The sequence below is a fragment of the Pipistrellus kuhlii genome, unplaced genomic scaffold (genome assembly GCF_014108245.1).
Source record: "Pipistrellus kuhlii isolate mPipKuh1 unplaced genomic scaffold, mPipKuh1.p scaffold_m20_p_41, whole genome shotgun sequence".
NCBI classification, from domain to species: domain Eukaryota; kingdom Metazoa; phylum Chordata; class Mammalia; order Chiroptera; family Vespertilionidae; genus Pipistrellus; species Pipistrellus kuhlii.
This window is the reverse complement of record NW_023425542.1, coordinates 1,850,415-1,867,757: the sequence shown is the minus strand read 5'-3', so window position 1 is coordinate 1,867,757 and position 17,343 is coordinate 1,850,415. Positions and strand designations below refer to the sequence as shown.

Sequence of the window (17,343 nt, the reverse complement as noted above, 5' to 3'; positions counted from 1 at the left end):
ATGGTAAGGTCAGGCAAGAGAGAGTCTAGAAGCAAAAGCATACCCCTGCCCACTGAGCTCCCCAGTAGCCCCCACAGGGAGCGGGTGTGACAGTGGCTACTGAGGTGACATTCAGCAGCTCTTCGATTCTGAGCTCACCCTTAATTGCTGGTTGCAGCTAAGCCTCCCTGTGTTATTTTCGGGGAAACAGGGTAATAAAAGAGTAACATGCAAATATACCATCACTCCAACACACAAGATGGCCACCCCCTTGTGGTCAAAGATGGCTGCTGCCATGTGGACACAATATGGCCGCCATAAGATGGCCGGCAGGGGAGGGCAGTTGTGGGTGATCAGGCCTGCAAGGGAGGGCAGTTAGGGGTGACCGGGCCAGCGGAGGAGGGCAGTTGGAGGTGACCAAGCCTGCAGCAGAGGGCAGTTGGGGGGGACCCAGGCCTGCAGGGGAGGGCAGTTGGGGCAGATCAGGCCAACATCCCTCTAGGGGTCCCAGATTGGAAAGGGTTCAGACTGGGCTGAAGGACACACACCCCCGTGCACGAATTTCATGCACCAGGCATTTAGTTTTCTTTTTTACTTAATAAGTATATTTTATTGATTTTTTACAGAGAGGAAGGGAGAGAGAGAGCTAGAAATGTCGATGAGAGAGAAACATCGACCAGCTGCCACCTGCACACCCCCCACCGGGGATGTGTCCGCAACCAATGTACATGCCCTTCACCGGAATCGAACCTGGGACCTTTCAGTCCGCAGACCGACGCTCTACCACTGAGCCAAACCGGCTTTGGCCAGGCATCTAGTTTTCAATAAAAGGCTGGACAGCCAGTATTCCCAGCCTTGCGGGTCATGCCATCTCCTGCCACAGCTAATCCACTCTCCCACGGTACCACGAAAGCCCCAGAGACGTGGCTATATTGTGATAAAACCAGGGTCCCTTTGGTCTGTCCTAGGGAGTGAGCAGGTGTTGTCTTCTACCCACGTGACAGGTTCAGCGTGGCTGGTTTTATCATCTTTCCTCCACACCATTAACCGGCTCCCTGGTTTACACACCAGGCTCTCTGAGTCCCGCTCATGTGACTTAATCACGAGGAGACTCCTTCCTCTGGAGGCACTCCCTGGTGAAGAGTCAGGGACCAAAAGGATAAATAAAACACTAGAATCCATGGCTGGTCTGACTGTGAACAGAATATGCTAAACTGCCTAAATTAGCAAATAAAACAACAGCTCCCAAAAGTACCGCCAGGTTATGTTTTTTGAAATTCAAGTTTTCCTTTCATCCTTCTACTAATTTACTAGCAGGTTACTTCCCAGTAAGGGAAAGGGCCTTATACATGCACAGTGATGCTTTTATAGTTAACATCTGGTGATGGGTTTCCTCTATCATTTTCTTTTAAAAACAGAATGTGGTTCCTTGAACATAATGACAAGTTAAAAGCCTCACGGTATGACACTGATTGGAAAATGTCACTTTAGAAAGACACAGGTACTAACACTATTTGGGGAAACATATAGGGGCCCGGGGGTGAAGATGAAAAGTGCAAGTTCTATAATCATCCCATTACCCTAGGCAGTGAGCACTTAAAGCAGCCGGCCTCAGGCAGCCATTTCCTCCTGATCAGCAACATTCCTGACAAAGCCACAATCTTGCAGCAAAGTGAAAAACTCCTCAAGAAAGTGTAAAGATCCCCACTGAACTAGCTCTTTGTGACTGCTGCTTTCAGTCTCTCACTCCCACTTGCCCTAATCCACCCAACAAACAGGGCCCAGCTCCTGCCACCAGGCGCTCACAGGAACCAGAGAGAGAAGCAAAGGAACAAAACCCTCCTCGGAGCTGCCATTCTCCTGGGAAGAGACCATTGAAATGCAGAGGTGAGCCGAAACCGGTTTGGCTCAGTGGATAGAGCATCGGACTGTGGACTGCAAGGTCCCAGGTTCAATTCTGGTCAAGGGCATGTACCTTGGTTGCGGGCACATCCCCAGTAGTGGGTGTGCAGGAGGCAGCTGATCGATGATTCTCTCTCATCGATCTTTCTAACTCTCTATCCCTCTCTCTTTCTCTCTGTAAAAAATCAATAAAATACATTTTTATAAAAAGAAAGAAAAAAATTGCAGAGGTGATGAGTGCCCAGGAGGAATCTAAGGCAGGAGAGGGAGTCCTGGCGGAAGTGTCGTTTCCAATGAGGGAAGATTTTAAGGAGGTGAAGGAGCCCACCCTACAGCCAAGCATAAACGTTCACCTACGGGGACTGTCCAGTTAAGTCATGGTACATCCTTTATAAGGGGTACCGTGAAGCCTTTAAAAAGATTAAGGCAGCCGAAACCAGTTTTGCTTAGTGGATAGAGCGTCAGCCTGTGGACTGAAGGGTCCCAGGTTCGATTCCGGTCAGGGGCATGTATCTTGGTTGCGGGCACATCCCTCATGGGGGGTTGTGCAGGAGGCAGCTGATTGGTGTTTCTCTCTCATTGATGTTTCTAACTCTCTCTCTCCCTTCCTCTCTGTAAAAAAAAAAAATCAATAAAAATATAAAAAATAAAAAGATTAAGGCAGATCTCAATGTGTCAAGAGTGGAAAGATCTCCGAGGTGTACTGCTAGGGGCTATGTGTCTAGTCTGCTAGCCATCTGTGGGGAGAAAATGAGCAGACAGCAGATACTCTAACCAGGGAGGAGGAGCAAGTCCCTCCACGCACAGGGCGGGAGAGTGGGACACGTGGCTGTCTGCTCGGAGCACAGGCCTCCCAGTCGCAGGGGCCAATCTCAGTCCTCCCTCCAGGCGTTTGAGAAAACGGAGGCCCAGAGGCAGAGAAACTTACCGGCAAGCGGCACTGCTGGTAAGTGATAAAGATCTGACTCCAAAGGCTGCTTTTTCCACCACATCACCGGGCTTGTCCTAAAAGCTGTTTATGTGAACCTCTGGGAGGCCCTGTAACCGCAGGTGGAGACACTACACCCCACACCTGGAGCCCAGGCACAGAGCGGGCCTCGTGCTTCCTCCAGGACACCCACAGTGCTCTTCGCCCTACTGTTCTAGGGCGCGCGTGGACAATCAAAGACACCCTGACCCTCACAAAGCTGAGGTCAATGCACAGGCCTTTACAAAAGGGTTTCACAAGCCTCTGCTCTTCCCACTTGGTCCTGTGAACCTCTTCAGTTGCCAAAGCTACACTAGGTCAGGATTCAAAGGAAGGATCCTGCCTACTTCAAGAAGCCTACCATCATGTGGGGTTCGATCCATTTGGGAGGTTTGGGGCAGAGTACCCATTTGAGATAAGCTATCACCAACAATATAAGAAATAAGACCATGGTCACATGACCATCTATACAGCAGAGTCATGTTCAAACCCAAGTCTGACACCAAAGCCCACACCTTAACCACCATCAACTGGTTGTATCCTCTCACTGCCAGATGTGATTTGCTAACTGGCTCTGGGTTAGAAACAGCAAACCATCAAAACCAAGCTAAACAATGACATCTGAAAAGAGCCTTCCCACCTGAAGGTTTCTGATCCTACTCTCTTGCTTTCTAGAAGTTTACAGTGGAACCATGAAAGTGGTACCAACTGACAACATGCAAGAGATGCAAGACCTCCTTCTTGACCAAGCTTCTTGACCTTCTATAGCTCCTCTAAGCCCCCTTCCCTACTAAGCCGTGGCCTGCTGCGCCGTTTTAGCAAAAACCCTGTGAGAATCTCCCACCTTTGATAACTAATCAAGTTCCTCTTAGTAATTTCCCTCCACTGACCCTCTTACCCTTCAGTCCCAGCTGTCCTCTGTCTTCAGAATTAAGCTCAGATCTATACCAGTCTCTCTCCCCTAAGAAACAGTTGAAATATAGTAAAAACCCTCTTGCTGTTTTAACAAGTGTCCGAAGCAATTTCTCTTTAACGGAGGACTCATAACTAATAACTCAGGGGAGATCTGAGGGCCTCTCTGGTCCTCTATTATCCATCTGTGAAATGAGATGGTAGAACTGAATTAGGAAGAGACTGTTCAGTTCTCAGATCCTTTATTTCCTGTTTAAAGACTTGGATAAGATCCAACTCGATCTCATCAGAACTCTCAAATTATTTTGTTCAGGTTAACAATTTATTTTCCTACAGGAAAATTTTCTGATTCATCATTCTTATATTTCTATGGAGTGATGAACTTTGCCTTATTTTTTTTTAATAAATTATACTTTAACATTATAAAGGTATACGTAACTAATCATACATCAAAATAGTAAAAAATTCATTTTTTTAATCCTCATCTATGGATATGTTTGTATTGATTTTAGAGAGAGAGACATGGATATGAGAGCAAAAACACTGATCCGTTGCCTCCCATACAAGCCTGCAAGGCTGAACCCACAACCTAGGCATATGCCCTGCCCAGAAATTGAACCTGCAATTTTTTGATGTACAGGAAGACACTCTGACCAACCGAACCACCCAAAAAGGGCAAAATTCATTTTTAAATCTACTAGTGGTAAGAAAAATTTAGAAATCTAGCGAAGTAAGATTGGCGAATGGTTAATGTTTTTCCAAATTTTTATTTTCCCTGCTTATTTAACACTTGAATTTCCATTTTGGAAACGTGGTATCATTGTAATTTACAGTCTTTTCCCCAAATGACTTTTATAGCTATATATTAATTAAGTTAAAATTTGTTCCAATTCATGTTGCAAGAAATTGAAGGGAAGATACTGAACCTCAGACATATACAAAATATAACACAAGACATCTTATTACCTATCAAAGGCCATCAACAGCTAATATTTTGTAAATCTGTTAAGTCTCTTTTCCCATAAAACAAACAAAACATTTAAGATGAAATTTTCCCCATGTACTGTCCCATTCTCCCCACACAAGATAACCAATTTAGGAATCTAGCATTTCTTCCCAATCAATTTATTATTATACTTTTAGAAAACATACATATCCACTTTATAAACAGTCCCCTACTAACGGACATTTAGTCTATTTTGATTTTTGTTTACCATTATAAATGACGTTCCAATAAGCGTCCTAATACTCCTCCTCTTGCATACAAATGTGTATTTCTCTAGGCTACTTTCTGTAAGTAGAAACACTGAGTCTTAAGATATACCCATTTGCTAGTTAGTAGCTATAGTGTTTGAAGGTACACTTCCACTGGTAGTGAATCCTTTCTTCAAACACCTAACATCTCTTGATAGCATCAACCTTTATCATTTTTAAAATGGTTTTCATTTTATACCAATGCTGGTAAATACTAGGTTTGCTTCTGGCATTCCTTCCGGTCTATGCATTTTGTACCGTCCAGGGCTGCACATGCAAATGCAGGACATAACATTGACCCCCCCCCTCCCCCCCTTCACACAGACAGGCTTTCACAGCTCAGAGCTGGTGACCGCCTGAGGAAAGGAGTGAATCCACGGGTCAGTCTTCGTCTGGGTCCCGGGGACCCACGTACTGGCAGACAGCATCACAGTGAGGCTCCACCAGCTGGTTCTCTCTCCGCAGGTGAACACGGCCTGGCTCTGCTCTCCGTCCCAGTGCAGCAGGCGGCCCACCCTTCAGCCCGTGGCCCTAGCACCGCCATCACTCGGCTGCCCTGGACCTTGGGGACAAGGGTCTCCAGCATGTCTTCCCTGACACCTTCTAGGACCTGGCCTTCATCTGTCTGACACATCCAAGTATCTGGACAGAAAACATCTTCAATTGTCACCTTGGTGTTATAATACTTGTGCGGTTTGTGCATGAACCGCACACGCAGATCCCTGTGCAGCCAGTGCTGCCTCCTGGAAGCCGCTCTCTCCCTCTTGGATGGAAGCTCCTCTGGTTGGCCTGGAAGGCGCTTCCTCTTCCTCTCTTCTGCTCCCCGCTGGGTGGGGAGGTCTTGATCCTGGAAGGTTTCCCAAGACAAGGCTGTTCTCCCTGGAGAAGTTTTGCTCACCTGGCTGAGATCCAAGGAGCTCTTATCAAATTCCTGCTGGGAAACAGTCCTTAGAAAGTGACCTCATTCAGTGACCACGCAGTTCCCCCCGGCCAAGTGAACAGTGGCCCGAACACTGTCAGGATCGGGGCCTTCCACCTTACCATAGAGGCCTCGGGGAGGGCCAGAAAGATCCACCACAGCTCCTCCGGGGGCAAGTCCTGGAGGCTGGTCTTCCTTATCTTCCTCGTGTTCTGCATCTGGCCTCAGCAGGCGGAGGGGGCTGGTAGGGGCCAGGGCCTGGAGCTCTATCTGGTTGGTGCCCAGTCCTAACCCTTTAGGCCTCGGTGTGTTGACATGGAGCCTCACTACTTCACTGAAGGTGCGGCCGATGCCCTGGCCAGGTTTCCAGCCCATGCCCTGCAACATGGCCAGCCCACCGGCCTCCACAGGGACTGCCTCATAATCTGCCTCGTTGGGTACTGCCTTGGCCCGGGGATTCCTGTCTGCCCCTTTCTCACTGGGTATGCGTCTGTTCTGGATCATGGAGATGGGAGTATGGGGTCAACACCCTCATGCTCTTTCTCATCCAGAGACTTCTTGGATTCCTCAGTGAGCTCCTTCACAGCCTGGGGCAGCGCCCCATCCACCACGGCCTCAGCAGATGGGCCAGGAGCCTGGGCTGGTGGCAGCCTTCCAGGGCCATTTTGAATCAAAGGGATGACGAGTTCCTTGGGGGTTTCAGAGGGATTGACACTCTGCAGTTTCCTCCCTTCAACAATCTTCAAGAAACCCTTCTCTTTGGGAGCTGCACCCCAGTCATCTCCCGGGTCTGCCAGCCAAAAAGCACCCTCTTCAGACTTTATTATTTCGAATCCGATGGATATAAAGTGATGTAAGCATGGGTTTCATTTGCATTGACTGGGTTACAAGAGCCCAATGTGTTTAATCATTCTGATTTCAGCACCTTTAATACACGTGACAAATTCCCCACCATAAACTGGGATTCCATTGCCATCTACAGAGCAACATCTGCATTTAAAAAAATGGACATTTTCCTTCAGAGAGTCACAGGTTGGAAAATTCAAGGAACAGAGTCCTTCCTCTTCAATGTACTCTTACTGAACAATACGGGGCATGGTGTATTCCGTCTCCACAGCAACTCACAACTCTCTCCCCTCCCTTCCCACTGCCACTCGTTAAACCCTCAAAATTCTCCTGGGAATTACCGCCATGAGCTCCCTAGCGTGGTTGCTCACCGTCCAACGCTTGTCTACACTACAGGGTATCTAAGACACGCATCTAGTGAATTCAGCTTTCAGGACAAAACCCAACTCTCTTGGCGCAGCACGGGAGGCCCTGCTAACTGTTCTCTCTTCTCGTGGCTCAAGAAACCCACCGTCCACATGAGCTCTTTGCTCCATCAGCTCCAGTATTCCACCTCCCAAACCAGGGCTCTTCCCATGCCTTCCCCAGGCTGTTTTCCAGGTGAGAGTCTCCTCCATCCCACCAGCTCCCCCAACTCCTCAAACTCCACTCCAGCAGCCCTTCTCAGCACAGTTCCACCGCTTCCGGAACCCTGGAATGGCTCCCTTTACTAAATGACCCCAGCTCGGAGAGCTTAGTCAGGCGTCATACCTGTTTGCTCACGAATGCAGCCTTACAGAAAAGACATGGGGTTTCTCCACTCACCACAGACCACAGAGAAAGTCTCAAATCATCTCGGGCATTTCTTCCCACCCATAAAAAGAAATAGCTGACCCCGAGTTCCTTCTTCCAGCCCCCCGATGCTACCGTTCTCACCATGGAGCCCGTTAGGAGGTACGACCTCAGTCTGTTAGGAGCAGAAGACCAGGTCCAGCTAACGTTCCTCTCCGTGGTGGGTGACTCTCCCTGCAGTCCCCCCCGTCAGGCCTCAGAGCACGGGCTTCCCGGGCTCCTCAGAAGGGATGTTTGTTTCCATAAGCTCCGGGCATGCCTGCTGTCCTCACAGCCCTTCCCCTCAGGCTGCAGAGAACCGGCTGGGGAAGGGTGCAATCCTCCACATGAAAAGCACCAACAGCTGGAACCGTCCCCGGATGACTGCACAGGTGGGACCCGAGCCCCGGACCCCGCCCGGCCTTCGCGCCTGTGGGACCTCAGCAAATGCCCTCTCCTCCTTCCCAGCCGGTCCCTCCCGGCTCCTGGAGGTGACGCCGGGGCTTCCCGGCAGAGCACACGCCGCACAGAGCCCACCACGCCCACCTCCCCCCCCAACCCCACCCTCTCCCCCACCCCCACAGGATGGCGGGCCCCGAGCTCGCGGGGTTTCCCCACGGATTCCTCGGTGCCAGAAATTCTCCTCCGCAGGGTGAGAAGCGATTACCCTGAAAAGGCCGGGGGACGTGGGGGCTGAGAATCCCAGCCGTGAGGCCAAGAGGCGCGGCAGACGCGCGGCCCCGGCCCCGGAAATTACCTGCGGCGGCGGCGGCGGCGGCGGCGGCTACAGCAGGACCGTGGGAACTTCTCGTGGCGCGCAGCCGCAGACCAGCCACCTCCTGCTGTTCGCCAGGCAGTGATTGCAGTGCTGTGACCTCCGTATCCTTTTAAAGGGCCGACTGCGCCACGCTGATAGGCGAAACGTCGGGGCGGGGCTTCTGGGAAAGCCAATGGGAGGTGGGAACAAGGCCGGTGAGCTAGAGGGACGGGACTACAAGTACCAGCATGCATCGGGCTTAAGTACCCAGAGGCCCAGGAGATAGTGGAGGTTGATTGCCAGATAAGCTAGGAATCTAAAGTCCAGGGGTTTGGGGGAACCAGAGGCTTAGTGATTCCAGAACTGTCCTTCAAAGGATCTAAAAACTAGCACGCAGAGCATTCTAACCCATTCCTCTTCTCTTCCCACAAGGAAAAGATGCTCTCGCCCAACATTAATCCTTTGTTTTCTTTCACTATAGTGCCCTTGCCCCAACCTGCTTCCTGTAAGAACCTCCCATTTTGTACACCTCCTCAGAGAGTCCTTCCAGTTGCTGGATGGGACGTTTCGCCATTCATTAATCGCTTTAAAAAGCCTACTAGATCTTTACATCTAATCTACTGTACTTCAATTGCAGTACTTGTTTAAAAACAAGTCCAGTTTTCTTGCGGTGACGACAATTGACTAAGGACCCTTGGGGCTTAGGCTAATATCCAACACTGACACTTGACTGGAGCCTGTTCTTAGTTGTATCATTTCATGTACTAATTCATTTGGTCTCTACAGCAATCCTAAAGAGACAAGCTACCGGTAGTATTCCAGGACAATCGGGAGAGGGAAATAGACAGTTAAACATCAGCTATCTAGTAAATCCTATCTTTTCTAAACCAAGGACGTTTAAAGAGTAAATGGTTTGGCCAGGTCGGTGGGCTCAGTTGGTTGGAATATCTTCTGGTACACGCTAAAGGTTCCATTCCTGGTTAGGGCACATACCCAGGTTGCAGTTGGGATCCCCAATCAGGGGTATGTAAGCGAGGTAACCGGGAAATGTTTATCTCTCACATTGACGTTTCTCTCTTTGTCTCTTAAAAAAGAAAAAAAAATAGTAAATGATTTACACTTCTCCCTAACCACTTTTTCCCTAACCAGAGGGAGACAGATAGCAGAAATCCAATTAATGCCATTTCCCAAGGACAGAGGAACTTAAGAGAATAAATCTTATTGTGGTGTATCAGCATTAAGCTGACAAATATTCTATTGAGATTCTCCCCTAAGAACTACCCTAAATACCTAGCCTTTGAAACCCCTTAAAATGAAGGTTCCAGGGTATGCTCCCCCCAAAGGCATGCATCTCCTAAACTCTAAGGCAGCGTTTTTCAATCGCTGTTCCGCGGCACACTACTGTGCCGCGAGATGTTGCCTGGTGTGCCGTAGGTGCAGACAAAACAAGAATTTTATAATTTTTCACTATTTTGTTTACTTAATATTTCATAATAAAGTAATTATAAAATACTTTCTTTGTGTTTATTTGATTCCTATTCAAGAGAATTACTTTATATATAGTCAATATAGGCACAGAGTTAAATTTTTTAATATTTTCTAATGTGCCTCGTGATTTTTTTCATGAAACAAGTGTGCCTTTGTCCAAAAAAGGTTGAAAAACACTGCTCTAAGGGACCCCATGAGGCTACAACCAGGACAGCAATAGGCAACTTGCAGTTCATCACATCCAAACTCCCTGGACCTGTCCCCGAGGCTCTCAGAGGGAAGGCAGGAAAGGGTGTGCAGGTGGGAAGAGATCAGCCAATGAACGTGTATGCATATTTGCATAACCTACGGACACAGACAATAGGGTGATGAAGGCTTGGGGTCGGAGGTGGGGGCCGGCAGGGAGAGGTCAATGGGGGGTTGGTGGATGGAGATATATATAATACTTTCAACAATAAAGATTAAAAAAAATAAAGTATTATTTTATATTTCTAAAAATTAGCAACAGACACAATCAATCAAAGTGATGTACCACATAAGTGAAATGAAGAATAAAAAAGAAACAATTAATTAATTAAAAACAACAATAATAAAAAAAATTAGCAACAGTACTTGGGAAGATTATGAAAAAAATAGGTAAGGTGCCAAAACCGGTTTGGCTCAATGGATAGAGTGTCGGCCTGCGGACTGAAAGGTCCCCGGGTTCGATTCCGCTCAAGGACATGTACCTTGATTGCTGGCACGTCCCCAGAAGGGGGTGTGCAAGAGGCAACTGATCGATGATTCTCTCATCGATGTTTCTATCCCTCTCTCTTCCTCTCTCTAAAAAAAATCAATAAAAAAATATATTAAAAAAAAATAGGTAAGGTTTCTCAACCTCAGAAATCCTGACATTTGGGGCCTGGTAATTCTTTGTTGTGTGTGAAAAGATGTCTCCACAGTGTGGACGGAAGGGGCCACATGCTGACCTGACACGCTCAGGGAAGACCTGCATGGCAGGCTTGCAAACTCAGAGACCTAAAGTCCCATTGATGATCTGAAATTACACTTTAACTAAAAGTAGTGATGGTGGGCAGTTACATCCTAGGCCAGTATCTTCCCTGACAAGGTCAACCTTTCCCTTAACAGAGCCTGTCTGTCTTTTTGCATCTATTGATATAATAACATACCCTTGAAGTGCCTGGGTAACTTGTAACCTTCCTTTCTCTGGACCCCGAGGAGCACAACCAAATGGGCCTGAGCTCCAGGACAGATACCACAAATTCCTTCACTGTTGCGTTAATTGGCCTGCACTCACCTAAGTATGTGTCTGTCATTTTACTTTTTATCCAATCTCAGGGGTTTTCCTGCATTGCTTTCTCCCGCCTTTTAGTCTATCACCAATGGATTTCATGTAGCCCACCTACGTCCCTTTCCTTTGATTGCAATGTATAAATACAGATGTAACCCGCCATTCTCCGGAGCATTATCTCAATTCATTGAGGTTCTGCTTCCCAACAGTTAGGCTCAAATAAACCCACAAAATTTTTTTACAGGTTTCTATGTTTTTTTTTCCTTAACAACAGATTGATCTGCGCCTGGGCAGCTGATCCTGATGTCAGCCTGGCCTTGTTGCTTTTCTGGGCCTGGAGCTGAAGCAGACTGAGGCCTAGATATTATCTCTAGGGCTTACACTGCTTAAGGGAGTGGTTGTGCAAGGGCTTGTATGGGTGAAGTATGGTAGCAACCATACTTGGGTAAAAATTGCTGTTTAATATTTTAACCTTGCTGTTTTGGGCTCTGTACTCATTTAAAAGTTATTTTGATTTTCTGAACTTATGTATGCTATCGCAATACTCCCTTGATGATGGTTTGAATGTCCCATTGATTGTGATCTCACTCGTCATCGAAGCACATTCCTGGGACCCAAGAAAGTTCAATTATCCTATCATCTCAGTAACTACAGATAACTGAATTTCCCTTGACTCAGTGATCCCAGACTCTGGACAGCACGATCATTCTAAATTGTCCAGGTGGTTCATCCCAGGTAAAGTGCTTCTGTTGATTCAATGATTTGTAGATACTTTAGATAACTAACTTGCTCAGTTTCACTTCTGTAAAATCCGAGAAACAGGTTCCTCATTCCAGACCCAAAGATGTAATCCATACCTTTGTGATAGTCTGCCAGTATAAGCCAGGCATGGTAAGCTGTTTGGGGCTTCGAGATTTGGAGCTTTAGCCCCTCGTATGACCCCTTATTGCTCTCTTTAGGGGGTATAAACCACAGGAATAATGATACGCTAGCGGATGGAAGAGTCCCAACCCCATGACTAGTGATTATAAAAGGTCAGGGGTCTAAACTGCATGATCACCCATATGCTAGGGGAGGAAAGGTCACCCTGGAGGTGAGGTCCCACCCTATACCCTTCAGTTTCCCACTGCTAGGCACCCAGGGCTTGTTGCCCTGGTGACCTTCATACCTGGCCTATCGTTCAGGCCCTGCTTATGTCTGTCTACCTACTACAACGTCACCTCTCTGTGCTTCATAGTGTTACCAGAAAGGGGGCCTGGCCCTGGTGGGTCTGCCTGGGGCTGGCGGGTAGTTTGTGAATTATTGATTTTGTGCAGGAAAAATTTCACAACACGAGTTCGGGTGAATTTTAGAGGATGTTTATTAAAGCTAGGGCCAGTGAGACAAGGAAGGGCTTAGGATAACAGAAGAGCAAGGTGGAGAAATGAGCCCAGGCTGGACTGCTTTGGCTCACTAAGAAGACAGAGGAAAGGGGTCCTTCGGGGCAGGTTCAGGGAGTTTGCATGGGACCAGCTGCCTATTGCTGTACTGGTTGTAAGCCTCATGGGGTCTCTTAGAGTTTAGGAGATACATGCCTGTGGGGAAGGAGAGGGGGAGGGGAAAGCTCACCCTGGGGGTGAGGTCCCACCCTACAGTTTTCAGGAAGGAGAGCATACCCTGGAACCTTCATTTTAAGGGGTCCCAAGGCTAGGCATTTAGAGTAGGTCTTAGGGGAGGATCTCAATAGAATATTTGTCAGCTTTACTCTAATATACCACAATGAGATTTATTCTCTTAAATTCCTCTGTCTTTGGGCGCGGCTGGCAAACGGCACTAATCGGATTTTGGTTACCTGTCTCCCTGCGTAGGGCACCTTAAGCTATTTGCCCTATGGTTAGGGAGAAGTGCAAACCATTTACTGTATTTTTCCGAATATAAGATGCCCCCATGTGTAAGACACCCTCCACTTTTCCAACCGAAAATTTAAAAATCAACATTTTAAATATTTTGCTAGTTTTCCTCTTAAGGCCTTCTTTTTTCCTTTTTTTTTTTTTTTTTTTTTTTTTTTGGCATCTTAACGAGTTGTTTTTCCTGTTTTCATCACTGTCTGATCATACACTTAGTGGGAGGAGGTCCAAATTTTCTCTCTGCAGCTCTATTTCCATGCCTAGCCTTTGGTCGATATGGGGGGCCAGGAGGGAGCACACCTCTAGTGGGAGGACTGCCCTTCAAATTATGTTTTTGGAAGAAGCTTAAACTCCAGTTAGGTCGAGTATTAAATCTATGTTTGGTATCCTGGGCTTTTAACCTCATTTTGGGTTAAAAGTGCTGCTCATTTGGCCTGTTTCTCTCTCTCTGTCTCTCTCTTTCTCTCTCTCATGTGTGTGTGTGTGTTTGTGTGTTTCTCTTAAGACTTAGAAGCTTACATGCATAGAAAAATATACACAAATTACAAATGTACAAGCTATAGCTCAATAAATTTTCACAGACTGAACACACCCAGGTTGCCAGCACCCAGATAATAAACAAAACAAAACAAAACTAGGCCCAGCTACCTGGCCAGCACCCCAGAAGCTTCCTGCAGATGATTTTTTTTTTAATTTTAATTTATTTATTTTCATTTTTTTATTGAGGTATTATATGTGTACATATCTTACCATTGCCCCCCCACTCTACTCCCATAGATGCTCTCACCCCCCAGAGTTTTGCATCCATTGGTTACGCTTATATGCCTGCACACAAGTCTTTCTGTTGACCTCTTATCTCCCCCACCTCTCCCTGACCTTCCTGCTTTAAGATGATTTAAAAAAAACAACAACACAAAAACAATGTCTCATAATAAAATAAATAAAATAAAATATCCCATAACCTCCCCTCCCCTGGATGCTTAATGCTATTCCCTCTAGCCCTCTGCACCTTTGTTTTTATTCTGGCCAAGCACTACTTGTTCTTTTTTACCTTTTTAATTGTTTTTTTTAATTGTAGTAAAATATCTCTAACCTAAAGTTTGCCATTTTAACCATTTGATGTGGATAGTTCAGTGACATTAATTGCATTCACATTCTTGTGCGACCATCACCACTATCTATTTCCCAAACTTCTCATGGTGACTTCCAGCTCAGAAAGCATTCCATTTTTCCCAGAATAAAACCCTACCCAGCTCATCTCCCCTGACTCCTACCGATGCCCATCCCCATCCCCTCATTTCCTGCCACATGACTCACTCCTCCAGCCGGCGGCGTCCTGACCGTGGCACGTTCAGTTCCTCTTCCTGGAATGCCCTCTCCCTTCCAGTCACTCAGCTGGCTCCTGGCCACAGGACTCTCCTCCTCCGAGAACACAGGATAGCACCCACCCCCATCACAGTCTCGCCTTTCCCTGGCTTTACTCTCTCACTTTCTACACTTTGTTCACGATTCCTCAAAGGCACTGGTTTTGTTTCTAAATGATCAGAATCCCTTTTTATTTCATTGCAATCTGTGGCTCGTTCATTTAAAAAGTTTCAGGAGGAAATTCCTTTCATGGGAATACAGTGCATCTTGAGATAAGACTTAGTATTAATTTTTTACAACAACGGATGAAATTTTGGATAATTAATTTTCTTACCATCTGGGGTAGGCAGGTAGACAGACATGAGCAAAGAAAGGACAATGGGCCAGGTACCCACGGGCATCAAGGTGGAAAGACCCAGGTGCCTTGCAACGGACAATTGTAAGGTGGGACCTTGTCTCCAAGGTGACCTTTCCTCCCAAGAGGTAACATTTGGGCCTCAGTTGAATTTCAGCTCCAGGCCCAGAAAAGCAACAGAACCAGCCACACTGACCTCAGGACCAGCTGCATTGGAGAATGACCTCCTGCCCTGCTGCCTGCCAATCAGCCAGTGAAGACACTGACTCTGAAAGAACACATCTGGAAAACTGCTGGATATTCTATTAACATCTTCCCCTAGGACCTCACCGAAAACCTCCATCCTTAAAACCCTTAGGATAGAAGACCCAGTGTGCTCTTCCGGTCCTTTCCCTTCCTCTTCCCTCTCACCTTCCCCCCCTCCCACTTCCCTTCCCTCTTCCGCCTTCCCTTACCCTTCTCCCTTCCCTTCACATCCCCTTCCCAGCCACCAGGCACTTTACCTTCCTCGCTTCCAAGCTCCAAGGGTCCTTCCTTTACTTCCCTAATTGTTTCCTAAACCCACGTGTTCTACAAATTCCTTCTTCTACCTCTGTGATGTTACAAATAAAGGTTCCTTCTCTTACAGTTTGAAGCTTGGCTCTGAATTCTTTCCCGGCCAGAACTCAAGTTCCCAGGTGCTAAACCCAGGTCCAGCCTGACCACACGGGTCTGACACCTAGTGCTATTCCCACCGCCTACAACACACCCATTGTTTTTTATAGCTTCTGAACAATGAACAATGTTTCAAAGTATTTTTAATTGAATTTATTGGGGTTACATTGGTTAATAAAATGATGTAGGGTTTAATATGTCATCTGTGTATTACATTGTGTTCGCCACCCCAAGTCATGTCTCTTTAACATTACTCCCAGTCTTACCCTCTTCTACCTCCCCCATTTCCCTCTGGTTATGACCATATTGTTGTCTATGAGGATTATTTGTTTTTTGGAGTGTTGTTTTGTGTGTGTAGGTTTTTTTCTTTTTCTTTTCCTTAATCCTTTCACCTTTTTCACCAGCCACTTATCACCTCTCCTCTGGCAGCTATGAGTCTCTTCTATTTTGTTTGTTCATTTATATCGTTCTATAGATTCCACACGTAAGTGAAGTCATATGGTATTTGTCTTTCTCTGATTGGCTTATTTCCTTAGCATAATGCTCTCCAAGTTCATCCATGCTGTCAAAAAAGGTTAGACTTCCTTTTTTTTTTTTTTTTTTACAGTCATGTAGTCCAAAACTGCTTTATCCACTCATGTACTGATGGGCACTTGGGCTGCCACCAAATCTTGACTATTGTAAGTAAGGCTGAAATGAACATAGGGGTGCATATATTCTTCTGAATTAGTGTTTCAGATTTCTTCAGATAAATTCCCAGAAGTGGAATTGCTGGATCATAAGGCAGTTCCATTTTTATTTTTATTTTTAAAATATATTTTATTGATTTTTTTACAGAGAGGAAAGGACAGTGATAGAGAGCTAGAAACATCAATGAGAGAGAAACATCGATCAGCTGCCTCCCGCACCCTCCCCACCAGGAATGTGCCCGCAGCCAAAATACGTGCCCTTGACCGCAATTGAACCCAGGACCCTTGAGTCCGCAGGCCAACGCTCTATCCACTGAGCCAAACCGGTTTCGGCGAGTTCCATTTTTAATTAGCTGAGGTAACTACATACTGCTTTCCATAGTGGGGGCACCAGTCTGTATTCCTACCAACAATGCACAAGGGTTCCCTTTTCTCCACATCCTCACCAGCACTTGTTGTTGATTTATTGATGATAGTCCTTCTGACAGATGTGAGGTGATATCTCATTGTGGTTTTAATTTGTATTTCTGTAATGATTAGTGATGTTGAGCATCTTTTCATATTGGCTATATATCCTCTTTGGAGAGAGAGAGAAACATCAATTTGTTGTTCTATTTATCTATGCATTCATTGGTTGACTCTTTTTAAAAAATATATTTTTTATTTATTTCAGAGGAGGAGAGAAATAGAAACATCAATAATGAGAGAGAATCATTGATCAGCTGTCTCCTGCACGTCCCACACTGAGGATTGAGCCCTGTAGCTTTGGTTATTGGGATGATGCTCTAACCAACTGAGCTACCTATCCAAGCCTATTTACATGTGTGTGTGTGTGTGTGTGTGTGTGTAAATATATACACACATATATTTTTTAATTTTTTTATTGATTTCAGAGAGGAAAGGAGAGGAAGAGAGAGATAGAAACATCAATGATGAGAATCACTGATTGCCTCTTTGGCTCAGTGGATAGAATGTTGGCTATAGACGGAAGGGTTTATGGTTTCATTTTCGCCAAGGGCATATGCCAGGTTGCAAGCTTGATCCACTGTGTAGGGTGTGCAGGAGGCAGCCAATCAATGATTCTCTCTCATCATTGATGTTTCTATCTCTCTCTCCTCTCCCTTTTTCTCTGAAATCAATATATATATATATATATATATATATATATATATATATATATATATATATATATATTTTTTTTTTTTTTAATTGTTTTTAGAGTAAAACCAAAAACCAATAATGCAATGTTGGAGTCCAGCCCCAGGGTTA

The 17,343-nt window shown here is 46.1% G+C and overlaps 1 protein-coding gene and 1 pseudogene across 1 annotated transcript in view; both read right to left on the bottom strand.

Annotated features, from left to right (window-relative positions):
* LGMN (legumain) overlaps positions 1-8,485 on the bottom strand; it is a 32,680-nt gene extending 24,195 nt beyond the window's left edge. Inside the window, exon 1 of the mRNA XM_036411736.2 lies at positions 8,347-8,485. The gene's annotated coding sequence lies outside the window, so the exon portion shown is untranslated. The remainder of the gene's footprint in view (positions 1-8,346) is intronic.
* LOC118704200 lies at positions 5,188-6,787 on the bottom strand (annotated as a pseudogene).
* Positions 8,486-17,343: the final 8,858 nt, after the last annotated feature.